General features: G+C 37.8%; 1 protein-coding gene and 1 pseudogene across 2 annotated transcripts in view; one reads left to right on the top strand and one right to left on the bottom strand.

The window, feature by feature from the left end:
• The window catches only part of LOC109118509, a 15,465-nt pseudogene extending 11,522 nt beyond the window's left edge, over positions 1-3,943 (top strand).
• Tmc1 (transmembrane channel like 1) overlaps positions 1-14,584 on the bottom strand; it is a 164,910-nt gene that overhangs the window by 131,456 nt on the left and 18,870 nt on the right. The window lies entirely within an intron of this gene.

Raw genomic sequence — 14,584 nt, 5'->3', positions numbered from 1 at the left:
AAGTTTTTTTTTTTTTTTTTTTTTTTGGTCCCAGCTTTCCTGATCTTAACCTGTTTGCTCTCTTCAACTTAATTCAGAACTGAAGGCATAATCCGAAGTAAAACAAGTCCCTTCAAGGAGCTGCCCCACACACCAATCTAGCAACACATCACACCCTCAAGGGAAGCTGGAGTTTGAGTCGCTGCGCTGGATTTTCAGTGTATTTTACTTTTCCTATTGTCCTTCTGAGTGAAAGAAAGATAAATCCAAACACTTGCCAGTTGATGAAATCTTATGTCCATAAAAGAAAAAAAAAAGAACTATTAAACCCTTCCCAGCTTTTCAAGAAACAAAGAGATCTAGCGACAGAAAAATAGAAAGGAGGAAAGCACCACCAGAGAGACAAAAATCAAGAAAGAAACTTTGCAAATAAACTTACACCTCTAAGTAAGGTATATTATCCCCTCACAGGTCTGTATTTTGAATACCTTTCTTGGGTGGCATTCTGGGGCTGTCCGATCAGAACGTCCTGGTGGGGTCCGGCAGGCTCAGGGATGGGCTGCAGGTGGACTGGAAGAGATTTCAGGTGTGATCTAGCACATCCACACACCTCGCCGGCCACCACCACGGAAAGGGCTCCCCGGTGCCATTTCACAGTCAGAAACATAAGAAGGTACTAATATCTTCCTCATTAAATTTTCATGAATGTTTAGTTTACCATTTAAGGATGAAGTACTCAGGTCAAAAGGGTCACATTTGGGGCTCATGCCTGAATAAAACTTAACTGATTGTGTAAGTCCTCTTTAGCCTGAATCTGGCTTCATTTCCCCTATGTATGCATTTGTCTGTTTCGGATTTTAAAACTCTCCACTCTGGGGCTTCATCCAGTTTCTGTATACCAACTCTCAAAAAGGTGAGTTCACTCTCAGAAAGGTGAGAAAGACCAACTACTGAGCATACTTGATAAATTAACCAAGTAAGCAACGAAGCTACTACTATACCTGGAGTTCATGTTCCAGCTGCAAAGCTGTAAGACACTGAATTTAGGAATAAATCTCCACTGTGGAGAAAACTAAAGATGTCATACTCCTTTCTTAGCTTCTATAAAAATAAAATGTGCTATAAAAAGAAATTGCTATTTTTCAGGGGAAATACAACTACTTTCCTCTCTTTCCAAACTTCTTCTAGGAAGATAATCACGTTCGTTTTAGAATGATAAGCAAAACTTATTTCCGTCACTTAAAAGGGACAAAAAGGGCTTTGACATAATGTTGCGAAAGTGGTTACACTTTCGCGAGTGAGGACACGGGTTCTCTGGTTACTTCCATGATAGCAGGCTTGGCTGTGCTGACCTTGGCAAGAGAAAGCACTGTTTTGAAATGGATCCTGGTAGCACATTTACACCAGAACAGCTTCTGGCTTTGCACATCAATTTGTTCACATATCTGATACTTCTAGAATATGCAGAGTAGGTACATAAATTTTAACCAACGTTGTATGTGGCAAACTCCACATTGCGGCTTAACACATGCCTCTGTTAGGCTGATGTTCGCCTAAGTTTTCCCTTTCCTGGGCGCTACATCTTAACTGAAATAATAAGAAAGAAAGTTGATACAAGTACATGCATTTAAAGATACTCAGAGTTCTTTAATTTGGGGAATTAAAGAGATAAAATTAAATTAAAGAGATAAAATCTTGTTGCAAATTATTGAACCTGTAGTCTACAGTGAGGATAATGTACAATTTGATTTACATAAACGTAAGCATAAGTAAATATAAAATACCTCTAAATACTACTATGACAAAAACTATAACAAACCTATTAAGAAAAGAAGTTCTGGAAGCTGTTAGCCACATAACTAGAAAAAGTAGTATAAAAAATCAAAGACAGAAACCATAACAGAAAACTTCTGAAAATGAATTGAACTACATTAAATTTTAAAATTTCTATTCATCACAAAATTCTTCAAAGAAAACTAAAGAAAAGTGCTACTTCAACTCACTGAGCACTACACGGGATTAGTATTTTTTAAAAAATAAAGCCCGGACCGGGGATTTAGCTCAATGGTTCCGGTGCCTGTCACAAACACAAGGACCCGAGTTCAAGCCCCAGTACCCAAATAAATAATAAAATAAGCCCCTCTGTCTGTAGACAAAAAAGGACAATCACTACAACAGGAAAAAATGGCAAAAGATTTGAATGAATATTTCAAACGTGAGGATATATTGTAATCCAATAAAATAATGAGCAAGAACAAGAACAGTGATATCATATAAAAGGAAATCTATAGCCAATAAAAGTATGAAGAGACACCCACTCTCTTCTAAGGAGATGTAAATCAAGATATCTACAGATATGGATATCAATATTTGCCTATTTGGTTGGCAAAATTAGTAAGTGTAACAGCACCAAATAGTGGAGAATGAGGATAAATAAGACACACTTAAATTGACAAAAGGAGCTTCAATGAACTCAACTGCTTTGGAAATATCCTGTAAAGTTCAGCAATATCCTGTAAAGTTGAAGTTTAACAAAACTATGACTGAACAAATTTGCTCCTGAGAATGCACATAAGAAACTCTGTAGGTGTTCAAGAGTAAGCAAATGCTACTCAAAATAGGATAACATTAACAAAAATATTAAAACATGGTCATCAACATATAAATATGGAAATCATAAATATATAAATTATGGAATACAACAATTTTGAAATATTCACAAGGCAGGATATTATGTAAGAGTAAAATAGAATATGGGCCGGGGATTTAGCTCAGTGGTTCTGCTGCCTGCTTTGCAAGTTCAACGTCCTGAGTTCAGTCCCCGGTACCAAAAATAGTAAAATAGAATACATGAATAAGCTGATTAAAAATTAATACACATGCAAATTACTTAGACCAGAACAAACAACTCTGAAAAAGAAGAAAAAAGAGCACTGTACTACCTAGCCTCTAAACTTCCCTAGAAAGCTATAGAAATACATGTGGTGCTTATTGGCATTAAGATAGATAAAAAGGATCACTGTAGCAGAAAAGAGTCCAAAATTAGATCTATACACATATGGTCAAATGATTTCCAAGAAGGTATAAAGACAATTTATTTATGAAATGAGTCTTTCCATTAAATGGTGCTGAAATAATTCAATATTCAACAGATTTAAAGAATGAACTTCCATATGCAACTTGCACCGTATAGAAAAATTAACTGAAAATGGATTTCAGACCCAAATGTAAAAACTAAAATAATGAAATTTCTTGAAGAAAAAGTTATGAAGCGGTGGGTGCATCTGGAGGTCCTGCAGATCTCTTGCTTCAGCAGTGTTTGGACGAAACAGACCCGAGGGACTCCCTCTTCTCCACCCTTCATCCACCTTCCAGTTACAAATTCTGGGACCATCATCTTGCCCACCTCCTCTTTCCAGGGTCAGCCAACACCATTCTTTCGTGAGTAGCTCCTTGTTCCTGACCAGCCCTGACTTCTCAGATTCGTCAGAATTATTCCGCCACGGTAGAGGCTGCATCAACCGCTTGGTGAATCTGCACCTGCCGGCCTCCTGCACCGACCTCTCTCTGGCCTGCTACTTGGACCATGACGATGTGGCTGCGGCAGGCATGGGCCATTTCTTCTGCGACCTGGCACCGAGCATCCCCTGAAGATGCAAAACCAATGGGGAGACCGAGTGCTCTTCCAAGACGTGCGGAAAACCTTCTGAAATCAGTGGACACCGTGGGAGCTGACTCGGCCCTGGAGAAGAACCTGAACCAAGCTCTTCTGGATCTTCATGCCTTGGGCTCTGCCAAGATGGATCCCCATCTATGTGATTTCCTGGCGAACCATTTTCGAAATGAGGAGGTGAAGCTCATCAAGAAGACAGGCGACCACCTCACTAACCTTTGCAGGCTGGACGGCCCTCAGGGTGGGCTGGGCGAGCACCTCTTCGAAAGACTCACCCTGAAGCACGACTAGGAGGCCCCGGAGCTCGACCTCTGAGGGGCTCCAGCTCACCCAGTATCAGGGCTTTGGCGTAAACCTCTCCCAGGCAGCTTTTTCAAACAAAACTGTGAAGAAATGTGTCTAATTTAACCCACCAAATGCAGGGCAGGAAGCAGATTCTATTAACTACTATGGATATCTGAGAAGATTTCTTAGTGGTCTTTGGGAAATGAAATTGTCTAGTGGTATAGTAGTCTTCTATACTTACATTTAAGAATCAGTGGGCCGGGAATTTAGCTCAGTGGTTCCATCGCCTGCCTCGCAAGCACAAGGACCCGAGTTCGATCCCGGGTAAAGAATCAGTAAGAGTTGAATGATTGTAGCTAATTATGCAGAGAATAACTTTAAAGGACCAAGTCTTCAACACATGGGCCTTTGAGAGATGTTCCAGAGGTGAACTACAGCAAGCACTCAAAACAAAGGTACCTCTAACTTATGCTTTTTTTAAGAAACAAATAATGGGTATTTTAATAATGTGGCTTTGTGAAACCTCAGAATTTAAGAAAATAAACACATTGGCTGATATTTCTTGCTTTAGTTTATATCTGAAATATTTTCTAAAATCTCGTGCATTAAAGGCTTAGTTTCCAGTTAGTGGCACTATTGGGAAGCAAGGAAACTTGAGGAACTAGGTAGAAAAAGTAGGTCATAGAGAGGGATTGGTTAATTGAAAAAAAAATCAATAGAAATTCTCAGCTCCTTGTCTAAGCCAGGTTTCTCAATTGCAGCATTGCTGACATTTCAGAGCGAATTCTGTTTGGTTGGTTGGTGGATTTTTGTTTTAGGCACTGAGGATTGAACCCAGTGACTTTCCAATGAACCACATCCCTAGTAGGTTTGTTCTTTTTGTACTTTTTATTTTGAGATAGGGCTATGACACTAAGCTTCCCAGGCTGGGCTTAAACTTGTAATCCTCCTGTTTCAGCCTCCCAGAGTGCTAGAGTTACAGGCATGCACCACCTCACCCACTAGACTAATTCTTTTTGGGGGGTTGGCTACTGACTTGTAGAATTAAGCAGCATCAATGGATTTTGCCCGGTAGACGCCCATAGTACCAGACTTTGAGTTATAATAACCAAAATTATCTCTGGACATGGCCAGATGGTAGAGAATCTCTGTTCTAGGACCAGGAGTCATTATGTACCAAAAGTCCAAAAATCACGTTATTACTGAGGTCTTGTCAGGGCCAAAATTAAAAGCTTAGGAAAAAACTGGAACAGAAAGGTACAAAGTACCACTCTGCAAACTTTGCCACTTTATTTAATCCCATATCTCAATCCAATCTTATATTAAAATCTTAGGGAATAAATGGATTGCCTCAAATTTTCATAATTATTCATTCTTAAAGTGGTCCAAGTCCAAGCAATTGAAAGATACTTATATCTGAAATGTGCACAGCTTCCTTGACAAGATCTACTTAGAAGGGCTCTTCTGAGCCAAAGCAGCTTCACTTCAAGAGGGGCCTTGCTGCCTTGGGTAGAAGCTTTCTTTTTCCTCTGTTAAAAATGCAGAAGGCAGTCTAGTGACCACAAGAAGAACCAAAAATCACTTTAATCTCATTCTGAACTTTAGATTCTCTTTTCGTGCCTTTATGTCAGAGGAAGTTGGCAGATTTCCCTGTATTAAGACAGCTATTCTCTTTAGTGGAACTAGCAGGTCCAGAGGCCAGACAGAGCTATCTCTAGTTGGTGAGTGTACCTGTACTAAAAGAAATATTTTCAAATGAGCATTTGGTGACAAGGATAGTGTCCAAGAAAGTCCCCAAAGCAGAGATGGAGAAACTTGATTCACCACATCCAAAGGACAACAGTGCAGTGTCACTGACTTCCATCACAGGAAAAAAAAGTTTCAGGACACATCAGTAAAGGGTATAAGGAGATTCACTAGGCAAAATTTTAAATGCATACACTCAAAGAAACAGAGTGTGGGCCAGCAGAGGGGAGAGTGGGAGAGGCGTATTATAGTTTGGATCTGGGAGTATTTATGAGGCTTTGATGGAATTTGGGCATCTATAGGAAGTCTCTGCTTGGTCTTGGTGCTCAGGGGTGGCCCACACACAGAAAAGTAATGCTCTGTTTTGCAAGTAGAAAAGGTATGGTCTAGTCCCCCAAGTGAAAAGACCCAGTTACAGGTAAAAGTGAATGCTGAAGACCCATTTGCAGGAGAAGGAAATGGCCAAGGTTTATTGTGTCCTTAAAGAAATTTAAGGCACACACCTGTAATCCCAGCACTTGGGAGGCTGAGGCAGGAGGATCGCTGTGAGTTCGAGACCAGCCTAGGCTACATAGTGAGTTCCAGGTCGGTCTCGACTACATAGTGAGACCCTGTCTCAAAAAACAAACAACAACAACCAAAAAAAAAAAAAGAAGAAGAAGAAAGAAAATTTTTTAAAAAATTTTTACTGGGTTTCTGTCTTGAAGCTCAAGACTTATTTAAAATACAATTTTTAACTTATGATTTTTCTTTGTCTCTTTATGTCTTCTGTCCTACCACAATAAGACAGTCTGGGATCCCGTGAGACCTGCATAATCCTAGTTTCTCCTATCTCAGAACTCCAGTTTGTCATAAGGCATCCCCAACTTACCTCATAGCTTAGGTCTGTGTTTACTTTAACTCCTTCACCACTGCCACCCGTCTGATTCTTTGAGGTTCCCACATGAAACTCACAATGAGAACCTGACTAACTTATCTTTTAAAGTCAGAGTAATAGTGATCACTTCTGTGATATTGTAATTGATAAAAGGTATAAAATCCTTGTCACAGCACAAAGCTTCTAAAATCCCTAGAATTTCTGAAGAGTGATAAAGGTAAAAGAAATATATTTTCTTACTCAAAACAAGTACCTTTCAATCATACCTGACTTTTGGAAGGCGCTTCAGAAACCACCTAAATTTCAGTTCCACCCTGGGACGAGAAAAAGAAAGACTGCGGTTCACTAATTGCCGATGGCCAATGATTTAATCAATGACACCTCCAGACACAAACCCAAAAGGACTGAGTTAGGGGAGCTTCTGGGTTGGTGCACATGAGTAGTTGCCGAGGAGGTGGCGCACTCCAAGAGGGCATGAAAGCTCCCTGCCCACAAACTTTGCCCCATGGACCTCTTCCATGGGAGGAAGTCAACTGTTCCTGAATTGTAAATTCCTTTTGTAATGAATTAGTAATGTAATACCTAAGCTGTTTTCCAAAGTTCTGTGAGCCTTTCTAGCAAATGACCCAGGACGAGGTCAGGAGAACACTGATTATAGCCACCACTCTTCAGCACACGTAACAATCTGAACTTGCAATTGTCATCTCCATTGAAGGAAGTCTTGCAGGACAGAGCTTGAAACATAAGGCTCTATCTCTATTTCTATGTTAACAGTGTTAGAATTGAAGTGGTTAATAGGACGCCCAGTAGCTGTCTAGTTTACTGAACTGAGTTGATGTAGGAAAACTGTCCCATATTTGATGACCACAAGTTGTAAGTTGTAGTAGTAGAAGAAATAGATTTTGTTTTCTTTCTTAATTGGCATGGAGAAGTTTTGGATTCTGGGTTTTGGTTGATTGGATTAGTTGGTTGTTTCAAACACGTAACAAGACTGTGTGACAGACATCAGATATGTGTGTATTAACTCATTTAATCCTCATCTCAAAGAAATTAAGACCAAATAGACTCATTTTATGAAAGAAATATGAGAAGAAAATGGGGATCAAAGTCAAAATGGCTGACCCAGGATTTGGACCTAAATGGCCTAACCCCAAATGATACCTATGCTTGCCGCTGACCAAATCAAAAGAAGTAAAAGTGATTTATTCGAAGCTAGCTCTGAGAAGACTGAGGGGCGCATTTGCCTCTAATCACCATCTCACCATGTACAAGTGGGTAAGGGTCTTTTTTCATAGTAAAGCTCAGCGGGGAGAGGAGCACAGAGAGATAGTACAGATCTCAGCTCTGTTTTCTCACTTCCAGCCATCTTCAGCCTCATCCTCCTCTTTCTTGTCAAAGGAAACTTGGGTTTCAGCCTCATAGAGCAAACGTCTGTGTATTCTGTCACTTCTTTGGGGCTGAGGAGAGGAAGGGGTGTTGCTTACGGAGAGGTTGCTTATCTCTAAGAGAAACATTTTAAAGTTTCACTTTGCAGTGCTGGTTACACAGCTCTGGTGTTCTTAACCAGCTATGATTTGGTGATCATGAGTCAAATGTCTGCTGTGTTCCCAATTTGGTTCTTGAGTAGAACAAAGGATGTGGCCCAGTGGGGAGCTGAGTGGAGGGCAAGACCATACCATTTTAAATGACCGAGGCATGTGGCATGAATTTGTATTTAACCTCTCTTAACAGAAAAGTTATCCAATATAGCAACATAGTCTACCTCACAGGTGAAGTAAATAATTGGCTACCCAAAATATATTTTCTTATCTTGACTGAATCTTTCTACATCTGTGTATATATATTAAATTATACTGTACTCCATAAGTATGTACAACTACTATGTCAATTAAAAATAAATAAAAAATAAAGTATAAACTTTCTGTATTATGAAAGGAGGAAAATAAAACAGGAAAGGTAGAGCCTATCTTTCCCTTTAGGCAACAAAAATATATCAGGTTATACTGGATCCTTGATTTTGGTGAACAGTTTAAGTAATGAAACACACCACATATCCTTTTAAGTGTTAACATTCCTGTCTTAACATTCTTCTTTCAAATCATCTCATTGACTAAAGTTCATATCAAAGCCCATTTTATTATATTTATCTTATTTTTTACAGAAAATTATATATGAATAGAGAGCTTCTAAAATATACCTTTCCATTGCCTATACCAGTGAAATGGGAGCTTTTCTGATCTCAAATATTTGCATCATAATCTACCCTCTTGCAAAACTTGTAGATATACTTCCAATTTTTTAAATTTAATGTAAGAAAAGTGAGCATTTAATTTTGGCTCCTTCCTTGGCAAGCTTTTCAAATTGCCTAAGTGAGTATTTAAAAAAAAAAAAAACTTGTAATTAGTTTTCCCAGAGTTGCAGTGACTGATGTCCCACTTTTCTATGTAGTATATATAATCAGGAAATCATCCCAAGCACTAAGCTGGAATCTCACAACAAGTTAATTGATAAAGTTGTATGATGGATTTTAGTGGAATGTAACCCTAGGCCCATATAACAATATAGGTGTTAAAATACTGACAGCAAGCCTTGGTGGGAATTTCATTCACCTCAATGAACATATTGTGGAGATGCAAAAGGAAAAAAAAAAGGATTATATGTACATTACTGATGGGATTGGGTATATCACAAAAAAAAATCCCATTTATTAGAATAAGGATTCACCACATTGATCACTTAGTCTGCATATCTTTTCCTATTAAAGCTTGTTGGTTCAGTTTCAAGTGTTTTCAAGTTTATGCTTTTTAGCCTGGGAAATTACCCTCTGGAACTTAGGGCCTGCATCACCAAAGTCAAATATAATATCACATATCTGCATAGAAATGGTGGTTATGTGCTCACAAGTTTGTTGTAGATAGACAAATTATCAAAACCCCAGATTTATAAAAAGTTTACATTTAGAATATCTTCCTTAGGAATCAAAGCAGTTGCTTTTGTGGAATGGCATTTTTCAGGATTGCTCAAAGCACCTCATCTAGATGGATGTTTTAAAATATATGTATCTAAAAAGTCCACAGAGAGACTTCAAACATCACATATTTCACTTTTGAGGGGATTTTTATCATGTATCTTTTTCTTAAAGTCCCTTAGAATAAAATAAAAATAAACTCACATTCCATGGAAAAAATGAAAACACTCATGGTCTGAACATTTTCTAGCTCTCCCCAAATCTTGGTGCTATGTGCAATTTCCTCATATACAGGTTTTGAGGAAACCCCCAACCCTCTATGATGGGACATTCAGCTAGTGGACATACCATAGAAAGTTTACATATGGTCTCAACACTAAGTTTTATGATGCACACTTACAAACTGAGTTTTGTAATGGGTGAAGCTTTAAAAATGTACTGAACTTATGTTTTGTATCAGCATACATTAAAATGGGTCATTAGTAGTCATTAAAAACAATTGCCACAGGTAACCTGCATGAAGGAAGATACCTAAACACTCCTTTTAGGTCTCAAGTGTTGCTTTTGATCTGTAAGAGACGTTCAGGATGCTCACGCTGAACAATGCCACCTTGAGTGGCGTCTAGATTTCGATGGAGAAGGATGCTACAGTTCAGATTAAGCATCTTCCACTGGTTTTAAACAGAGCTTCATGGCAGGTTTGCTGAAGCATCTGTCCAGCTTGGTATCCTGTGAAAGTTTATCTGCTGGGTAGACGTTCTTATAGAGTATGGTTTTTTAAATCAGATTGTCTCTTCAAATTGAAAGTATTTTTATGATTTCTAATTTAAAAATTAACATTTTTCTTATAAATATTGTGCGTAACACTGAAGTAGAACATGTGGTTTTTGCAAATGCTTCAACAGCTGATAAAATTTTACATTTGTAAAATTAATATATTGTACTGGTACAAAACAGTTTTAAATTGTATTTTAAAAACCTCCCTCTCCCCACAAGAAAACCTTGTAATCAATGTATTTTTAAGAAAGAATCTCACTGCAGTGTTTTTGTTCTTAATGCTCTTTGTTGGAATTTGCGACCCATTCCAATCAGCATATTTTCACCTTTTCGTTGAAGGGCTATTTTATTACAGTGCATCTTCAGTGTATCTCCTGTTTGTATTCTTTCTGATTTCTTATAACTAAGGTTTGATATTGGCTTCCAGCTCTGTTCTCCCCTCCATACCCATTGCCTCCCTGTCCAGCTCCTTATCCTCCACTCTGTCCCTAGGAAAACACCTCCCGAGTGGGCTCCAATCCACACTCTTGAGATTGCCTCACTCCCTCGTCATGCTTCAATATCCTTTCTGCGTCATTTCCGTAGCTCCCTGTTGGCTTTGGCTCTTAACTTGTCTTCTCTTAGCAGCTCCATGCTCCTGTTTCTGGTACTGTTGCAGACTATCTCGTTTTTAAAGGCTTCACTGATGCCCCTTTGTGAATGCTCATCCATGCACGAGACACATGCCCAGATTTAGGGATCTCAAGTAGACAAAGCACGTGGGCAGCTGACGTGGGGAAGCAGCCAACAAACTTGCTTTTTAAAAGGGAACAGTAGCCTTGAAAAACTGACTATAAATGTGGTCATGCTGGATGTAAGACCAGCTGCAGGTCTTTGTACCCTGGAAGATATAGTTCACAAGGTAAAATTTCATACTAACTAATCATCCTCGGAGTACTTTGTAGATTGTACTTACTCTATAGTAAATTGTACACTGCTGATGGTAAATTATTGTGATTTCTACCTTTCTAAAAAGTCAAAGGCAAAAAAAAAAAAAAATCTCAGTTCAGCAGACATACCCAGAGAAATCTTGCTAATATTGGGAATTCTTAAAAAGAATTATCCACTTACTGCCCAGCTATAGATCTGAGAACAAGAGTTTACCAGATGTCAGAACACACACACACACACACACACACTGAACACTATGATGCATTTTTCCTGTTCATTAGTAAGATTTAATAACTTAAATTAATTTTTATTTGTGAAAGTTAAAAATTTTTTAAATCATCAAGTTTTATTTCTAAAGCTAAAATATCACTAAAAATGGGGGAATGGCATAAAAGTAGAAAGAAAAATTATTCATAGTCATGTTTCAAACACAACTACCACCACATTCTGTGGATTTGTTTCCAGTTTCTTTTTTAGTATATGGTTTTACTTTATAATTTTAACGTATCATTTTTAATTTATAATGTTATAAGAATGGATATATTTATATGTTTATATATGCATATATCTCTCCACATATCCTATATTTATAGATATTTCAGTATTCTACTTATTTTAGCTAGATTTGTATTAAATGCTTCTTAAATGTTATCTATATACATAGTTTTTAATGATACTTTAAGTTTCATCAAAGTGATGTATCATGGCTTTTTAGCCTGGTTCTAATGATTCACCACTAAAGAAAGCCTACAATAAATATTTATAATAATGTTCTTATTATAGAATTCCAAAACTAGCCCTATTGAATCAAAGGGCATAAACATTTAAATATCTTAAGACGTATTATATATAGTTTTATAGAAGCGTTAAACCAATTTATAGATGAATCAGCAACACACTAATATACTCATCTCAGCTTGTTCTAACCAATATTCATCATTTTTACAGTCCTATTCTTTGGTTAGGGTAATTTTTTTCTTTACTTTGATTACCAGTAAGACCTATTTCTACCATGTACTTGTGAACTAATTATATTTCCTCTTCAGAAACATATGATTACTACACTGTGTCTTTAAAAGACAAATACTCAAAGACAAAGGAAAGTATTTGTCTCATGAAGGAAATTTTGAAAAGTTATGATTATTCCACAAAGTAAAACTCTCTATCTTACCATTCTTAGGTCCTTTTTTCCTCTTTTCTTCTACTCTGCCATGCATAACTATTTTCTAGTTAAACCAAACAAGTATTGGCTTCTCATATAAATTATATGTTACCAATCCCTTGATTTTGTTTGGAATGTCCCTCACCTGGCCACACACACGCACACACACACACACACAACAAAACCTGTAGCCTTTCTCAGGATCTAGTAGTATATCCTTCCTTCTCTCATAGCACATAAAACTCTGCTTTGTAATCAATATTCTCATTACACAATAGTAGTCCATGGGTAACTCAACAGCGAGGATGTTTCAACTTTGTTTCTTGATCTTGTTCATTTTTCACAGGGATTGGAGGAAAGTAGAAACAATAAATGGTTCTTTGAATATGGACAGCATCAAAGGACAAACATAATTGTCTCCTCATAGTAGAAGTGAGTACCATGGAGTGCAGCACAGGCTGCAGGGGAACCTCTCTTGGGTAGGAAGGCTGCGAGTTTTGCAGTCAGACCCCAGACCAAGTTTCAAACTTCCAACTCTGCCACTGACAGGCTGCACATATTTGAAATTTTGAAAATCCACTGAAATAAATGGTCATAAAACATATGTTATAAGATTATATCAATTATAATTGAGATATTAAATCTACATAAAGTAAAAAGGATCAAGATACAATATGTATATGTACCAATAGTCCACAATGAATATATTAGCCATTATGAATACATAGTATCCGTTATGTACTGCAAACTTATATTAATAAAAAGTTTTAAAGAATTTGGCAAAAAAATGCTAGTTCAAAAGTAGTAGATGTTTTTAAATTACTGACAATTAGTCTACTATTTCCATTATAATAAATATTAACAAATTCAAAGAATCTGATTCATATACATTTTTTTCTTTGCATTATCAAGTCCAACAGACAAAGGCCAACTGTACCACACATTTTTCCTGTCAGAGCCAAAAATATTCCTTCTAAACAAACCTAAGAAAAATGATTATATCTAGTCATAATTTAGAAAAAGAGCTTTATATTTTTCAAAGGCAAGAAAAATAAGGTTTTCTAACCATCCGCTCCTGAATTTCTTTTCGTTTGCCCCCTTAATATTTGGGCGCCTGAATTTACTATAAATAAAAACATCACTATCTCTGATGGCAGAAGAAATGAACTTTTGGAACATGGTCCTTTCCATTTCTAAAAATACATTCAGTCGGGCCCACTAAAGCAGACTGTGAAATTTTTCCGGTGTGAATCAGATTTGAATCGGTGCTATTGTTCCGGAGCCTGGCATGTCCGTGTGCTGCACTCACACAAGCACAAGTATTTGCACAGGTGCACATACACACACACTGGAAACCCTCTGAATATCAGCTGCTTCTGTTTTCCACAACACCACAATTCATGCAAACCTGTGTAAAATCTCTCTCATGAGAATAAAGGGCATTTTGCATCCATCTGCCAACCAGGTGAACCTGGGAAAAGTCATTGTCTACATGAAGGAGAATGACACAAGTATTTTCCCAGAATATATTTGCCAAGATCCTTTTCCCTCTGTCCCTGCTCCATACTCCATCCTGAGCTGTCTGTAAGCCCCACATGGGCAGTTTTCCCTTCAGATGACAGCTCAGACAATCTCCCTGGGATTCCACGGCCCCAGGCTCATTCCATGCAGGGCCTATGTGATTCAGTGGAGCATAGGAAAGTCCCTAGCAGAATGCTGGGCACTGAAATGTACTCAGTAAGTAACTGCTTCATTCACAACCTTTGGAAATACCTCCGATGGTCTTTCATAACCGTCGTTCCTTTGCCAGAGAGTCAGAGTTGTTGGCCCAAGCAGGCTAGGATACTGAAAAGTTATTGAATGAAGATTTTTCAATGTTAGAGGCTGCTGGTACCCTAAAATATGAAAAACGCCATGACAGATTTTCAAAAATAATAATACTTTAGTGACTGTCCCAGCCCCTAAAAAGAATATTTTTAGTACAATATGCTCCATGATGATATTTAAAAGGTAACTGTAGAGCTGCCTGCCTACCTGCCTGTAAGTTATTGAAAAGATTTTTCAATGTTAGAGGCTGCTGGTACCCTAAAATATGAAAAACGCCATGACAGATTTTCAAAAATAATAATACTTTAGTGACTGTCCCAGCCCCTAAAAAGAATATTTTTAGTACAATATGCTCCCCAT

This window comes from Fukomys damarensis, unplaced genomic scaffold (assembly GCF_012274545.1).
Source record: "Fukomys damarensis isolate Sample0158 unplaced genomic scaffold, DMR_v1.0_HiC HiC_scaffold_31, whole genome shotgun sequence".
NCBI classification, from domain to species: Eukaryota; Metazoa; Chordata; class Mammalia; order Rodentia; family Bathyergidae; genus Fukomys; species Fukomys damarensis.
This window is presented reverse-complemented; position numbering and strand designations above follow the sequence as displayed.